Raw genomic sequence first — 16,181 nt, 5'->3', positions numbered from 1 at the left:
TGAGAGGAGTCCCTGTACCTCACTGGGTGGCCTACGGAGCTGGAGCCATGTGTAGAGTGGGGGGGGGGGGGCAGCTGTGAGCCATTGAACCAAACCGTAACCCCTGGATATGATGGAAACCACTTCAAGCAGGGGGGTGCAGCAGCTCCCCCAACACGCCTGGCTCCAGCCCCAATGTTTGTGGCACAGGCCAGAATCAGTCCCTAACCTGGGTGCCCTGAGTGGTGCTAATGAAGAGTTCCTTGGTTCCGCTGTCCACAGGATTTGGGTGCTGAAACCAACCGCCCAGAGCAGCAGAGACAGAGCATGCTGCTCCTTCGCCTCTAGAAGGGACATGTGCATTATATGCCCCCGACAGGGCAATGCTTAGATACCATGGGGAGGGGCCCAATAGGACAGAGAGAGTAAAGGCAGAACGTGATTCCCTGGTCTGTTCAGTCCCTCTGGGGCACCTGGCACTGGCCACTGTCTGAAGCCAGGACATGGCTGGATGGACCTTCGCTCTGACCCATACGAGCCGTTCTTCTGCTCTAAGTGGCTGTATGGGAAATGGAGTCTCTCCACCGTCTGGTTGCACCCCTGGTTTCCCGTGAAGTCAATCCCAGAACAGGGCTTCAGGCCACCCCAGAGAGCCTCCCTCTGCCAGGGCCCTCCTGCAGCCTGGAATGAGGATCACAGCTCTGGCTAGGGTGGGGGCATGGCCAATGGGTGAAGCTCATCTCCACCAATAGGTACCCTAGGATGCCCCCCAGGGGTAGTGAAATCTGCCCTCCCCATTAGCGCTCCCAAGGGAGGGCAAAGGCAGGACACAGGTGTCCTCATGGGGAAGCTGGGGGCATTGCTGCAGCCAAGGGGTCTACAGCCCCTGTGCTAATTCAGGGGGAACCTGGCTCAGTGGGTGTTTGTTTGATTAGGACACTGGCTCCTAGCAAATGGCAGATGCACCAAGGAATCTCAGCTGGTGGGCAGGTGGGCTGGGGATCCCTGTATCAAGACAGGGGCTTTGCAGGTTCAGAGGCCAGTATCTGGGGTAACTTTCACAGCCCACGGTGGAATGGCAGCATGGGACGGATTGGGCATGGCCATGCCCCAAGGGAGAGGGGGTGACCCCTCTCTCAGCATCTTTGGGCAAGTCCCATAAGCTCACTCTGTACCTTGGTGTCTCCATCTGTACAATGGAGGTGTTGGCACTTCCCTACCTCAGGTGGGGGTCAGGTGTGGGATTAGTTAATTAGCTCATGTTTGCAGAATGCTCAGGAAATGTCAAGTGCCCCCTAGTCCATACTCCTGGTGCTGTGAGCACCGGATGGGGATCCAGCCAACTGGGCCGTGGGGCACTGGGCAATGGCTGTTCAGTTAATTCAAGAGAAATCAGTGTTGGGACAAGACCAGGGCTCTCGCTATCCAGGCCCATTGGCCATGTGGCTCGATTGGTGAGTTACACACACTTCCTTGTCTCTTTCTCGGGATAAGGACTCCACAGTGGTGTCTCGCGACCCCATCCCCAGGGAACTGGACATCCTTTCCCAGGTGGGGACTCTCCTCCGCTGAAAGCAGAGGGGACCAATCAGTGATTTCACTCTGTTGCCCCTCTGTACGTGGCTAAGAACTCAAGCTCCTGTGTGACTGAACAATGATGGGGCCACAGGGCACCAGACGAAGCCAAAGACACAGGGCACGAAAGGCTGAGTTGCTGTTTGCTTGCTGACCGATATAAAGATCAGCATGGCGCGCCTTAGACTCTCCAAAGCCCACAGAGTGGGAGAAAGGGATCAGGCTCATCTCTCTGTTGTATGCAGCTATCTGAGAAGAGGAAAGCGGTTCCAGCCAGTGCGGAGGGGAGAGAGTGGGAGGCAGAGCAAGGTGGATGATTCACAACAAATCATTCATTCAAGGCTTTTGCTGCGTCTCTCGGGCCGCTGGTGAGCAGAAGATCACAATGTTCCTTAATGTGTTTGGTGGGGAAAATGATTTGCCAGCTCACTTACACAGCACCAGCGTTGGCATGGCCAGGGGCAGCGTGCCACCTGGATTGGGTGTTGGGAATGCAGGCTGTGTTGGTTGGGCCTGATGCCACACACCACTCATGCGTGTGGCTGGTTCTGATCCGAGGACGGGAGAGAGCCACTTTTCAAAGCAGGGTTCTGCTGTGATCTTCATGGCTGGAGATTCAGAATTCCCCTTCACTGAATGTTCTCTGGGAGAGTCACTGTTCCACCAATGTTCCTGCCAGGATGCCGTGGGCTTGGATAGGCCAGAAGGTGAGGTAAGCTAGGGAGCAGATAAAGTCCCAAACTCTGGGTCAGTCCAGCTCCCTTTGCCCAGGGCCAGGAGCAAAGGAACTCACCCCCTGGGAACAGCCACTGGAGCTTTTCCAGCTCCCAGCAAGCAGCGAGGGAGAAGGCCCACCTTTCACCAGAGACCATGGGCTGCTGCCATGGGCTAGGCAGGGAGCTGGCCTCTCCTTGGGATCACGCCCGCACACACACTGGGATGGCAAGGGGCCATCTTCCCACTTTGTCCCACGCGGATGCAAGAACCCAGTGGAAACTGATTTGGTTAACAATGAGAGCGAATATTCCCAGGCTTTAGACAACAGGGGGGAGCCTCTTCCAGACATCGTTTCTCAGCACCCTTTGCCCTTCTCCAGCCACTGCCACTGAGGACCTCCAAGGGGTTTAACACTCATTACCCCAGCACTGCAGAGAGGGAGGGAGGAAGGGGGTGGCATGACTCCCCCAGCTCACAGGGCCTGCTCACTCCCAGGCATTGATTGCTGTTAGTTTGGTGTCACCTACATGCAGAGCTCCAAATGGGCCCATCCTGGAACTGCCCAGACCCCTGGGGAGATTCAGACCGGCCTCAAGATGTTTAAGGAGACAAATGGCCAGATCCTCAGCTGGTGTGACTCAGCACTGACTTCACTGGAACTCCACCAGTTCACACCAGCTGAGGATTGGGCCCCTTGTGTATGCAGCACAAAGGACCCACCAGTTTTGCAGCAGTCGCCCACCCCCCAGGCTAACCAAGCAATCGAAAGGGGAATTGCAGCCAAAACAGAGCCCGCGCTGCCTCATCTCATGGAGAATGCAGGGCCACGGTGAGTCCAGCATTGAGTTAAACAGTTCGAGGAAGGCCCTGGGTCTGTGCTTTGCTGAATGGGTACCTGAGCAGCATTGAGAGCTCCTTTATATACAGCAATCGCCCTGGCCAGAACGTGGAAACTGACCTGGTGGTGCAGCCCAAGGATCTGTCTAGTGAAGCAGGAACCAGGACTCTCAGGAGCCCACCCCTGCCTGCACGGATGGTTGGAGAGATTTCCCTGCCTCCTAGAGAGTTTCTCTCTCTCACTCTCTCCCCCGACATGCATAAACATATATATCATGGATGCTAAACATCCTTCCTGCCTGCCGTGACAGCCTGGGACCATAGACACGCTGGTGAAAACTCAGAGCCAATGTTTAGCCTTTGGATTTCCCAAGGACAGGGATAGTTTAAACAAATCCTAGGGCCTCCCAAACCACTGCCTGCTGACTGCACTCCGGGCAGAGAGGGGGGCACTATATGGGCTATACATTGCATGTAGGGCAGCACTGCGCTAGAGAGTCCATATGCTCTGTGCAGGGAGACACTGTGCTCTATGGGCCTCAGACTTTGCACAGGGCATGGCTGTTCTCCATGGGCCAGGCATGCTGTGTTGGGCCAGGCTGGGCTTTCCACACAGGGTGACTGTGATGGGATGTTCAAAGCCCCCGCCAGGCAAGGAAAGGTTAAAACAGCTTTGGGCTCTGGCAGCCCCGCCCTGCCACACCTGCCAGTTTTAAAGGCAGAGCCTTGAAAGGGAGGCGCTACATTCAGTAGGGCCCAGCCTGGGAGGTGAACAAACCTCTCCCTGTTACCTCCCAGCCAGGAGTGCTGCGGGGATGGAGCTGCCTGGGGGTCCTGTGAACCCTGAGACACTGCGCCGGGCCACGGCTCATCAGGTATCTCCCAAGGGGAGGAGGCCAAGGACAAGTTTGGACTCTTTCTGTGTTGTGCTTTTCCTTTGGTGCCTTTCCTCCAAGGCCTGCAAGGGGCTGGGAAGAAGGCCTGAGGCAGGCTGCAGTAGGACATAGCCCAGGGAAGAAGCAGGCGGTCTGAGGAACCAGACCATCATCACCTGCTACAGGGGCCCTGGGCTGGAACCCAGGGCAGGGGCGCTGGAGCAATGTGTATCCTGGGGGTGCCGAGAGCCATTGAGCCAACCTGTAAACCCTGTATGTGATGGAAGCCATTTCAAGCCAGGGGGTGCGGCAGCTCCCCCAGCACCCCTAGCTCCAGCACCTATGCCACCTCCAGGTCACCAAGGAACGGCTGGGAGATGCCCCAGGGGTACAACTATGCTGCAGTGGTGTCAGAGCCCAGGAGATTCAGAGGCCACTCTCCCTGCCCCCTCCTGGGGCCTCTGTGCCGGGGCTCCAGCCTGAGATCAAGCGTCTACACTGCCATTTGTAGCCCCACAGCCCCAGTCAGCTGAGTCGGGCCAGCCACGGACATGCTCTGGGTCTCTTAGTGCAGCATAGATGTACCCGGTAACTAGTGGGCCTTGAGTCGGGCTGGAGACCAGGCACTGGGCTGACGTCCCCCCAGCTGGCAGGGCTGAGTGGGACTGGCCCGTCCAGACGCCCGCAGCGCGGCATGGCACACGGGAGGGAGCTGCCCTGCTCCCTGACAGCCTGGCAAATGCCTCCCTTTTGGATTGGGTTGGAGCTCCCCCTTGTGGCAGATTGGATCCATACCAGAATGTATGAACGGGGGGATGTGGATAGAGCAGTGGGGCTCATCATTGTGGGCCGCAGGCTGAGAACCACAGCACCCCCACACCCCCCTCAACAATCCCCTATGCCTAGTGCCCCTGCCCAGAGGCGGGCCAGGAGCACAGCCTAGGTGCTGGGCCAGGTAGCTGGCACCCAGACCCCCGCGTGGGACCAGGCAGCTGGACCCTGGACCCTGCAGCAGGGCCAGACACCGGATCCCAGGACCCCACAGTGCGGGACTGGGCAGCCTGCAGCCAGACCCGACCCCTGGATAGGAGCCCCACCTAAAATCTGGGGGTGCTGCAGCACCCTAGCAAAACTCTAGATCTCAGAGCCCTCCACCCATTCAATGCCCAGAGCCCCCTCCCCCACACCTATACAGACCCACTCTCCTGCCCCCCTGCGGCATTCACCACCCCCCTGCTGACAGAAGCACTCCTGCAGGCTGCCTTACTCACTCTTCCCCTCAGCCAGCCCCGCCCTGCCTGACCAGTGCCACACATTTTGAATTGTTTTTAGCACACAGCTGGCCCTCATGCACCTGGCTGAGAACAGCTGGGATACAACCAGCTTTAGGCCCAGTTCTGCCCCAGGTTAGCTATTCTGGGTGGGGGGGAGGGGGATTTACTACCCACACAGTACGATCAGGGCAGCCCCTAGCATGCATGCAGTTTCAGCCTTCTGTTAGTAACCCTGCCCTCACAGGAATACGCCATGCTGGTACAATGAGTCCATGCCAGGGGTTTGTACCCGGGTAGCCATCCCACTATAGTGAGAGTGATACCACTTCTGGGGGCAGACAGGAGTCGGGAGCGGAAAGAGATGGGATCTGGTCGAGGAAGGTCTGCTAAGGAAGCTAAGTCGTCACTGGGTGAGAGGCAAAGTATTGTCATGTTTCAAATGGGCTGGGAGATGGACAGCAAAGAGCAGGGTTAAATGGTCCCTTTTCACCTGGGCAAAGGTGTTACCAGCAGGGCCTCCAGGTTCCAGGCTAGGTCCCAGGGTGGTTGATATGTTCATTAGAGATCTGGCAAGGGAAGGGAACCGGGAGACAGGAAAATTTCCCAGAGACACCAAGTGATTTGAGTTAGTCGGTGCCAGAGAAGCGTGAGAGACCTGAGCAAGCCAAAGGGTGGGCAACAGGATGGCAAATGCAGCCGGGTTGAGGAATTCCCAGCTGGCCAAGGTCAGGGAGGGTGGGGGCAGCTGAACAGGGCCAGGAAAGCTCAGAGAATCAAGCCCAGGGTAGCCACAGCGAGCTCAGGACTCCCTTCTTTGTTTCCTCTGCAGGTGCCCGGCTGTTGGGCTCCCATATGCCATTTCCACTGAGCTTCTGGCCCCAACATTTCTGGGGTTTGATGCCTCTCATGGGTTGGTGGGGGCAGGGGGCAGCTTGGAACCACAGACCGGCCATGGTAAGAGCCAGGCAGGCAGCTGTGGGGAGCTGTGGTGGACCCTCCACCTGCCCAGGGCAAGGGGGCCTGAGCAGCCCCCGGCCAGCTCCACAGGTCTTCCCGCTCCCACCCGCCAGGCCAGCGTGGAGCCCAGCCGGGAGTCAAGGGGAGCCATGGCGGACTCTCCACCTGCCAGCCATGCAGAGATGGCGAGGCTGAGAGCAGCCCCAGCTGTGTCCCCATCCCCCAGGCTCCCCGCCCAGCCGAGAGCAGGTGGAGGGGCCGTGACTCTGCACAGGCTCCCCGCAGCTGCACATGTGACTCTCCCTGACTGGGCTCCAGCGGGAGGGTGCCTCGGAGCTGCACCCCGGCCACAGTAAGTAGAGCCCTGCAAATCCAGGGATGTCTGCGGACCATGGATAGGATGCTGATACGCATTTTTGTATCCACTCAGGGCTCTAACTGTCAGAACTGCAGGTGAGTGAATGGATGGGTGGAGGTGTGGGCATGATGGGTGGAGCGGGGTGGGGGTAGCTGGCGGGGTGGAGGTGTGGGGATGATGGTGGATGGGGTGCGGGGGTAGGTGGCAGGGTGGAGGTGTGAGGGTTGGTGTCTGGATGGATGAGTGTGGGGGATGGATGGATGGAGGTGTAGGGGTGTAGATGGCTGGGTGGAGGTGAGGGCATGATGGGGGGATCGGGGTGGGGGGTAGGTGGCTGGGTGGAGGTGTGGGGATGATGGGTGGATGGGGTGGGGATATATGGCTGGGTGGAGGTGTGGGGATGATGGGTGGATGAGGTGGGGATATATGGCTGGGTGGAGGTGTGGGGATGGCTGGGTAGATGGGGTGGGGGGTATATGTCAGGATGAAGGTGTGGGGGATAGATGGCTGTGGATGATGGGTGGATGGGGTGGGGGTAGATGGCTGGGTGGAGATGTGGGATGGCTGGGTGGATGGGGTGGGGGTAGATGGCTGGGTGAAGGTGTGGGAGGTAGATGGCTGGGTGGATGGGGGTGGGGATGGCTGGGTGGATGGGGTGGGGGTAGATGGCGGGGTGAAGGTGTGGGGGGTAGATGGCTGGGTGGAGATGTGGGATGGCTGGGTGGATGGGGTGGGGGTAGATGGTGGGGTGAAGGTGTGGGGGGTAGATGGCTGGGTGGATGGGGTGGGGGTGGATGGCTGGGTGGAGGGGTGGGGGGTAGATGGCTGTGTGGATGGGGGTGGGGATGGCTGGGTGGATAGGGTGGGGGTAGATGGCGGGGTGAAGGTGTGGGGGGTAGATGGCTAGGTGGATGGGGTGGGGGTAGATGGTGGGGTGAAGGTGTGGGGGGTAGATGGCTGGGTGGATGGGGTGGGGATGGATGGCTGGGTGGAGGGGTGGGGATGGCTGGGTGGATGGGGTGGGGGTAGATGACTGGGTGGATGGGGGTGGGGATGGCTGGGTGGATGGGGTGGGGGTAGATGGCGGGGTGAAGGTGTGGGGGGTAGATGGCTGGGTGGATGGGGTGGGGGTAGATGGTGGGGTGAAGGTGTGGGGGTAGATGGCTGGGTGGATGGGGTGGGGGTGGATGGCTGGGTGGAGGGGTGGGGATGGCTGAGTGGATGGGGTAGGGGTAGATGGTGGGGTGAAGGTGTGGGGGTAGATGGCTGGGTGGATGGGGTGGGGGTGGATGGCTGGGTGGAGGGGTGGGGATGGCTGAGTGGATGGGGTAGGGGTAGATGGTGGGGTGAAGGTGTGGGGGTAGATGGCTGGGTGGATGGGGTGGGGGTGGATGGCTGGGTGGATGGGGTGGGGGTAGATGGTGGGGTGAAGGTGTGGGGGTAGATGGCTGGGTGGATGGGGTGGGGGTGGATGGCTGGGTGGAGGGGTGGGGATGGCTGAGTGGATGGGGTAGGGGTAGATGGTGGGGTGAAGGTGTGGGGGGTGGATGGCTGGGTGGATGGGGTGGGGATGGCTGGGTGGATGGGGTAGGGGTAGATGGCGGGGTGAAGGTGTGGGGGGTAGATGGCTGGGTGGATGGGGTGGGGATGGCTGGGTAAATGGAGTTTTCACCTGTCTTTGATCTCCCTACTTAAAGATGGCATGCTGCAAACAGTATCAATTTGCCACAATGTCTGACACTCCCCTTCCCCCACCTGTTAGTGCGGAGTCACCCCCACACCCCCCCTTGGGTAGCTTTCGGGGAGCCTGGGTAACTAGCTGCTTCTCCAGACCTCACACCCCAGCCCTCGCTGGAATGCAGAAGGCAGGGTCTCACTTGCCATTTCTTTTTCCCGCTTCTAGCGAGTAGTTCATCCAGGTGCCACGCGAAACCCATTGTCTCCCACCCCGGGGCAGCCCCCCATCTGCCCGCTGTGGGGCTTCTCAGCTGTCTGCCCAGCTCAGAGGGCTTGGTACGTGCACCGTGCCTGGGACACGGGCCAGAGCCATCAGATTCCTCATGTAGTAGTCCTTGGCCTCCTGTCTCACCAAGGATCCTGACTGCACCTGGAGGCAGGCTCACGGGGTCCGCTGAGGAGCATGGCACCATGCCCCGCGGTGCATTTTAGAAGCTGCATTAGGAGACGGACTGAGATGCTCCAGTGCCTTGTTGGAGGCCCCAGCAGCCAGATCCATGCACAAAACACTTCTTCACCTGAGCATGATGTTGCCATCTGCAGCTGGGAGGAAGAAAGACCCAGTCGAAGGGAGAGAGATGCGTGTTTAGGTCCTTCACGTGCCCAGCAGCAGAAAGTCTGTCCTGTGGGAGGCTCAGGGCTGGCTGGGGCAGAGAGATGCACTGATTCAAAGCCATTCCCAGGAACCCACATGCTGGTAGAGATCCCAGGACACCCTGGCAGGGGATAAGCGCTCTGTAGTCGCAGGGATGGGGCCCACCATATGTAATATCAGAGCTGGCTCTTAAGGGAGCCCAGAGCAGCTCAGAGTCTGTGTCCCATCTGCACCACAGGCTGGGTTTTCTTGGGGTGATCCCAGCAAATCATGGGGCAGTTGCTTGTAGAATCCTTGACAGAGTCTTCTGGAGTCTGCCTGCTCCCAATTAGGAAGAGCAAGGCTGATGTTAGTGACTCCCTGAGGCCTGGATCCACCCCAGGGGCTGGAAGGGAGGTGGTGCAGTCAGGGGCTAGACCAGCCCTCAGCACTGGTTGGAAAATCCCTCAGGAACAGCCAAGGTGAAGGGACCCCCTAAGCACACCTCCTCTTGCCCTGACATGCCCCCCACTCCTCCTGATCTCCCCAGACATAGCACTTGTGAGGGGGGCTTGTGAGAGGGAGAAGAGGTTCCCTATGGTGGTAATATTCCTTGCATGTTCACACCTGCTTTATGGCCTTTTTCACGGGCAGAGCCAGCGCAGAGACATCTCAGAGCAAGGATGAATTGGCTCCACTGGAGCAAACCAGGGCTTTTCTGTGATTCTCACCCTGGGTATCTTGGGTTTAGGTCAGCGTCTCAGCGCAGAGAGTCTTCTAATGCTCAGAATTAAGCTCTGTCAAAAATATTAACAACTAATCAATTCCCGTTGGCTTGTAAATTACAGACCCTGACTGCCATTTAAATACCACCCAAACATCCAGGCCCATTCTGGAGCTCCTCAGACCTCTGGGATGCTGTAACAAGGAAAGGAGAATGGCCAGAGCAGAGCGTATGGTGTGGAAGGTGAAATAAAACAAAACAAAACCCAGGCTGTTTTCCCTGAAACAAAATGCTGCAGGCTATTGGAAACTCCAGCCGTAAGTGGTACGCTAACCATCACCACTTTCAAACGGAGCAGCACCTGAGGGTTTTATCTTCGAACCCTTCAGGGGGCCACTTTGGAAAAATTCAGAGTGAACAGAGGCAGAAGAACTGAGCAGCTCACAGTGAACCAAACCAAGTTACTCTGTTCCTCTACCAGGCCTCTTCTACACTGGGGTTTCGGCCCCTGGGATAGCTGCACAGGTGCAAACCCCTCGTGTCAACACAAGTTGCAGTGGCATAAATCATGTCTGAGCTAAGGGTTTTCCCAGTGCAGCTACTTGATGGTTAAAACCTCAGGGCCAAATTCTCTGCTGATGGAAACTGGCACAGCTCTATTTGGATTCAGCCCCCAGTGTAGACAAAACCTCAGATAGCATTTGGATGTGGATCATGGAGCTTGACTTTCTTTTGTATCAAAGAAGATAAAGGTGGAGAGGATCCTGTTATGGGCACAAAGGGAAAACACTCTCCTGTGCCACGTCCCCTGCCTTTGGGTCCATCACTCTTCACGCCATCTATCCATCCATTCCCACTTGGATCTGATCCTTCTGAAGATCCTTCTGAATCCTTCTGAGATTTGAGTTCTCAGCTTTACAGGGAACACTTTTAATATAAATAAACACTGATAGGCAGTCCTTGACACCATCAATAACAATAAGATAGCACTAAGGGGCTGAGCTGGTGTGGTCCCAGGACAACCAGGTAACTAGCCAATGGCTTGATAAGCTCAGAAGGGCCCTGACCTGCCACTGCCACTCACCACCAGACACTCCCCCACATCCTGCTGCAGTCTCTCACAGCTGGGTTTCTCAGATCTAAGCATCGCCCGGGGCTGGGAGCTCCATCAGGGGAGACAGAGAGTGTGAGTAAAGTGAAAGTGTCAGAAATCTCACTCCAGACCTGACACGCAGCATCACCTCATATTCCAGTTCTGAGCATCCCAGTCCTGAGCCACAGCCCCCTCGGCTATTCTAAATCAATGGTGGGAGAAATTACCAACGGTTAGGGGCAGGCAGTCAAGCGAGCTGGGTTTTATTCCGGGCCATGTCACTGACCTGCTGGGTGACCTATGCAAGATTCTTAACCTCTGTCTCCTTCCGTTTTCCCATCTGTAAATACAGACATTTGCTGTAACTATGTTAACTCTGCCTCCTACAGATGGTATCCTGCCATCTTTCCCTCTTTGCACACAGCATGTAGAAAATATGCACCCGTGCATTGCTTTTATAACTTAGTGCATGCATGTCTCCACTACCATGTGCTGCTTTAACACCACATGTACCTTCTCTCTTTTCAAATGCAAGGATATTGTGATATGCTAGCTCTGTGTCTAACAATCCACGGAGAACTGGTGGCCACATGGAATCATAAGGCCAGATTCTGTGAGGTGCTGAATATGAACCGATCACCTGGTACGTTCAGGACTTTAATGATGAATGGGGGGTGATTACCTTCAGTATTTGTCTATTCAGGAATTTGTAAAATCCTTGTTTGCATTGTGTGCCTGGCTGGAAACGGTGACACAACTGTCACTGAGACATTCTCGGGTTTGTGATCGCTAACAGAATGAAGCTCTGTGTTATGGAACGATGATGCCATCTGTCTTTCTGACTTTCCCAGGGCTATCATGACAGGGGTGAAGTTAAGGTGATTTGGGTTCCTTGCTTGATAACTGCATTTAACTTTAACTCTGCATTTCTATGAGATGCTTTTTGTTTTGTTTAACTTTAACATTCTTGAAAGACAATATACACACAGACTTCTGCTCTGGGCCTGCAGTCTGTGTGCGCCTAGCACCTGCCATTGTGCTGCTTAAGCGTTGGGTTTCATTGTTGCATTGACCCATATGCATTGTGGTGTGCTGCATTGCCTTGCCTTTCAGTGCACGGTTGAGGGATCGGGGTGGTGCAGGGTGTTGTGTAGCACTGAACCCTCTGGCAATAGAGCAGGATGCAGGGCACCATTGCATGTGGTGTGTCACTCTGTGAGTAAATGAATGGATCACATGCACACTGCCTGCCTCCAGCCTGCTACACAAACTGCCTGCCCCCCCAGCCTACACACACTGCCTGCCCCCAGCCTGTATATACACACACACATACACGGCCTGCCCCCAGCACACACACACAGCCTGCCCCCCACAGCCTGCTACACACACACTACCTGCCCCCCACAGCCTGCTACACACACACAGCCTGCCCCAGCACACACACACTGCCCCCCACAGCCTGCTACACACATACACACACTGCCCCCCACACACACACTGCCTGCCCCCCACAGCCTGCTACACACACACACTGCCTTCCCCCAGCACACACACTGCCTGCCCCCCCCACAGCCTGCCCCCAGCACACACACACTGCCTGCCCCCCCAGCCTGCCGCACACACACACTGCCTGCCCCCACAGCCTGCTACACACACACACACTGCCTTCCCCCAGCACACACACACCCTGCCCCCACAGCCTGCCTGCCGCACACACACACTGCCTGCCCCCCCCCCCAGCCTTCCCCCAGCACACACACACACACACCCTGCCCCCCACAGCCTGCCGCACACACACACACGTTGCCTGGAGCCGCTGTCCCTTTAAGGCCGGCCGGGTGGGGGCGGGGGCGCCCAGCTCCGGGAGGCTGTCGCGTTCCGATGATGTCACACAATGGCCGCCCTGCGCCGCCGCCGCGAGTAGAGGCCCCGTCCCGCGCCGAGAGCCGGAGCCGCCTCCCCCACCCGCCTCGGAGGCGCTGCCGCTCCCCCTCCCCCGCCCCGCGCGAGCCGCCCGCCCCCGCCCAGGTCAGCAGCCGGGGGGCGGCCTAGCCGCGGGGGGGGCTCCAGGGAGCCGGGCGCCTGAGGGGGCCGCCCCGGGCTCCGGCTCCCGGGCAGGGGGGCTGGGCCCTTGGCGCGGGGCGGGCCCGGCTCCCAGGATGGAGCACCTGGCCCCGCATGGGGGTGGTGGGGGCAGCGGAGGGGCTCGGGGCTCTGAGCCCCAGGCTGGGAGGGTCGGGTGCTGGGGGGAGGAGCTGGTTACTCCGGGGGGGGGGGAGAGGGATCCGGGCCCCCTCCCCGGGACGGGCTCGAAGGGAGGAAGCTGCATGGAGAGGCGGGGCCCGCGGGGTGAGTGGGTTTGGGGGGCTGGGTGGGAGGGGTGAGGCACTGGGGAGCTGCAATAGCACCTGGGTAGGGTGGGGTTGCAGGCAGCCCTGGCCGTCGGTGGGCAGTGGAGGTTTAGGGCAGGGCTGTGCTGCATGTCAGGGGTTCTCAGCCTTTTTCTGTCTCAGCCCCTCCATCCCCCCGACATGCTATAAAAACTCCACCGCCCACCTGTGCCTCAATAACTGGTTTTCTGCATAAAAAAACCAGGTACCGAGTTAAGAGGTAGCAAGCAGGCTATTTGCCTGGGGCCCCAATAAAGCTACATTGCTCAGGTATTGGCTTCAGCCCTGGGTGGCCGGGCTCAGGGCTTCAGCTCCGTATTGTGGGGCTTTGGCTTGCTACCCTGGTCCTCAGCAAGTCAAATGCTGGCCCTGCTTGATGACTCCCCTGAAATGTGCTTGTGCTCACCCCCTCGGGGGGGGGGAGGGATTGGACCCCTGGTTGAGAACCACAGCTTCTCCCAAGTGGCTAGGTGCAGGTGGATCTGGGGAAGGTGGGGGCCTGAGTTAGCATACCCACTGGTAAATATATGGGGAGACGATGGATTATTTAAACTGGACAGCTTGTTCAGAATTGTGGATAGATGCAAAGTGACCTGAAGTGAGGCAAAGCTTTACTGATGAAAACCCTTCAGGGCTGTCTGGAAAACATGCTCTCTGGAAATCCAGATGCTGCTCCCTATGCTTTTAAAGCATAATGTTTTACATCTAAACTTGTTTTTCTTTTGTCGCTTCTTGTGACATTGCATATGTGGATTTGTTTTAGAATGAATTTTGCATATTAAGAACATAGGTATTGTGTTAGTGAACTCATAAATTAAATGCTCTAACCCTTTTGTTTAGAATGCTAGCCTTTTCCATATAGATATCTATGCCCTGTTGGGTTGTTTCATCTGTGCAGTGAAATGGTAGCACTGAGGTCTCTCCATGGTATAGCTGTAACCACGTTATCAGCAGCTGTATTTCAAAACTCTTGTTTCTAGGCTGAGTTCCCTGAGCAGTGTGGACTGGGTTTTTTCCTTAGAATAGTGCTGCGGAGTTACTCACTAACTTGATTTTCAGGCAAATCTGTCAGCAGTGCTTCAACTGTTTTGAAACAGTTATTACTAGCACTGGTCCAGCAGTAGTATGAACTAGGGCAAATGTGTGAATTCTTTCTTGTGATCTTCATAGGATTTATCCAGAGTGTGGAAAGAGGTTAAGATCTCTTCCTAGCATAAATAAACTCTTACTAACCATCTCACTCAACTTATTTTAATGCAGTTTAATTCTGAAACCTAATTATTAATGAATAATGTGCTTAATAAGTTTAACAACTTCATTTTTATTCTCTGTAGTTAGACTGATGTGCCAATAGTTTAAGGTGGGAATTTCACAGATTACAGGTATTAGAAAAGCTTTGCATGGTCCAACAGTAGCACCTTCAAGATTATGGGAGAGCTGGACGAAAGGAGACCACAACAATCGTTTCAGCAGCCCGGGGGCTGCCTCTCCTACAACCTCCTAACTGTACTGAGGAGGGATGTCTTCTAATCCTTTCTCCCTCAGCTTCTGTTTTATAAGGCATCCTTCTCTCCAGGGCCTGCCTCTGATGCTCAGAGCTCTCTAAAGTCCCCAGAATGAAATTGACTTGTTTCACTGATGGCTCATGGAATTCCAATATTGAAATTGACAATACTCTGATTAGTTTCCACTTTGCTGTAGTTTGGAGAGCCTGAGCAGTTGCAGAGATGCTGGAGCTGAGGGAGACGTTACTTCATGGGCTTACACTTTGTTCATGTTTGGAAGATGTTCTTTTCAATGATGATGGTTAAACCTTTTTAATGAAAGCTTAGGTGCTGTGCAAATTGATGACATTTGCCCAAGAAAGCTTTTCTATTAGTCCCGGGAGACTGGATTTTTCTAACATTTGCTTAAATAGATTTTAGTGTATCTAGGACAAAACCGTTTTCAGCATGGTTACAGAAAGTATTCTTAAGACCTGATGACAGCAAGTTACTGTTTTCAGTACTAGTTCAGTGGACTTACTGCTAACAGATTGTTTTCAGCAGCTGGTCAGTTTGCTATTGTAGGCAGAGCTTAACTTTCTGTAGATTTAATTGAGTATACTACTTAAATAGTTGTACCTTTTAACCAGTTTCTGTCAAATATTGCTCAAATAGTGGAATTTTCCTTCTGCAGAAAGAAGAGCTCTAGCGACAGATTTTGACTAACACCTACTTTAAGACAGCTTGTGCAAATAAGAAACATACACCTCCAGCCATTTAAAACATCTTTGTTAAAACTGGATGAATTCTGCCCTTAGAGTCATGTGGACAGCTCCTGTTGATTTCACTGGGATATGCATAGAGCGAGAGAGGACTGAATTTAGCACTATTTCTTGTAAAAGGCATTGACAAGGGCCCTGAGCCCAGAAGACTAAGCTATCTTAAATTCCATTGCTGTTATCTTCTCTCTAAACTATTTCCCGTAGATGCTTCTGTCTTAACTATTTCCCTTATACACTTAACCTCCACACAAAGAGAGCAACAGTGTTAGTTAGAATCCAGCCTCTCTGTTCGGTGTACCTGTCAAACTGTGCTGCAGCAACTCAAGAACAGGAGTACCAACCTCAGGGCAAACTGTTAAGAAGCAAGTCACAAACCTCAATTGGAGGAGAATTCTATACTTAGTTTTCCCCAACCATTTATTAAGTGTAAACTCCTCAAGCACCATAACAGCCTAACTATGAAGTCACACACAGTCCCCTTGGGCATTCCGATCTATCTTGCCATCCAGGTAACCTTGCCTTTGTGGTAGATAGTCTTTTATACCAAAAATCGCAACAATGTTCAGTGTTGTATTCAGGTCCCAGGATATTAGACAAGGTAGATGAGGCAATATCTTTTATTGGACCAACTTCTCTTGGTGAGAGACAAATTGAACTCTTTGTAAGCTCGAAAGCATGTCTGTGTCACCAACAGAAGTTGGTCCAATAGAAGACATTTCTGCACCTACCTTGTTTCTCCTTTGACAGGGTTACTGTTCCAGACAATAGAAGTTGAGCATAGTCTTGAGCACAGGACCAGAAGTTTGGAATTCCTGAGTTCTAATC

General features: G+C 55.2%; 1 protein-coding gene across 6 annotated transcripts in view; it reads left to right on the top strand.

The window, feature by feature from the left end:
* Positions 1-12,664: 12,664 nt before the first annotated feature.
* The window catches only part of ZC3H18 (zinc finger CCCH-type containing 18), a 67,762-nt gene continuing 64,245 nt past the window's right edge, over positions 12,665-16,181 (top strand). For 4 of the 6 annotated variants that reach the window (XM_050922597.1, XM_050922598.1, XM_050922596.1 and 1 more), the window contains exon 1: positions 12,666-12,728. The gene's annotated coding sequence lies outside the window, so the exon portion shown is untranslated. Of the gene's footprint in view, positions 12,729-16,181 lie in introns of all 6 variants that reach the window. The other 2 variants (XM_050922599.1, XM_050922595.1) reach the window with 2 other exon arrangements.

Source organism: Gopherus flavomarginatus, chromosome 14 (genome assembly GCF_025201925.1).
Source record: "Gopherus flavomarginatus isolate rGopFla2 chromosome 14, rGopFla2.mat.asm, whole genome shotgun sequence".
Lineage (NCBI taxonomy): Eukaryota > Metazoa > Chordata > Testudines > Testudinidae > Gopherus > Gopherus flavomarginatus.
This window is presented reverse-complemented; position numbering and strand designations above follow the sequence as displayed.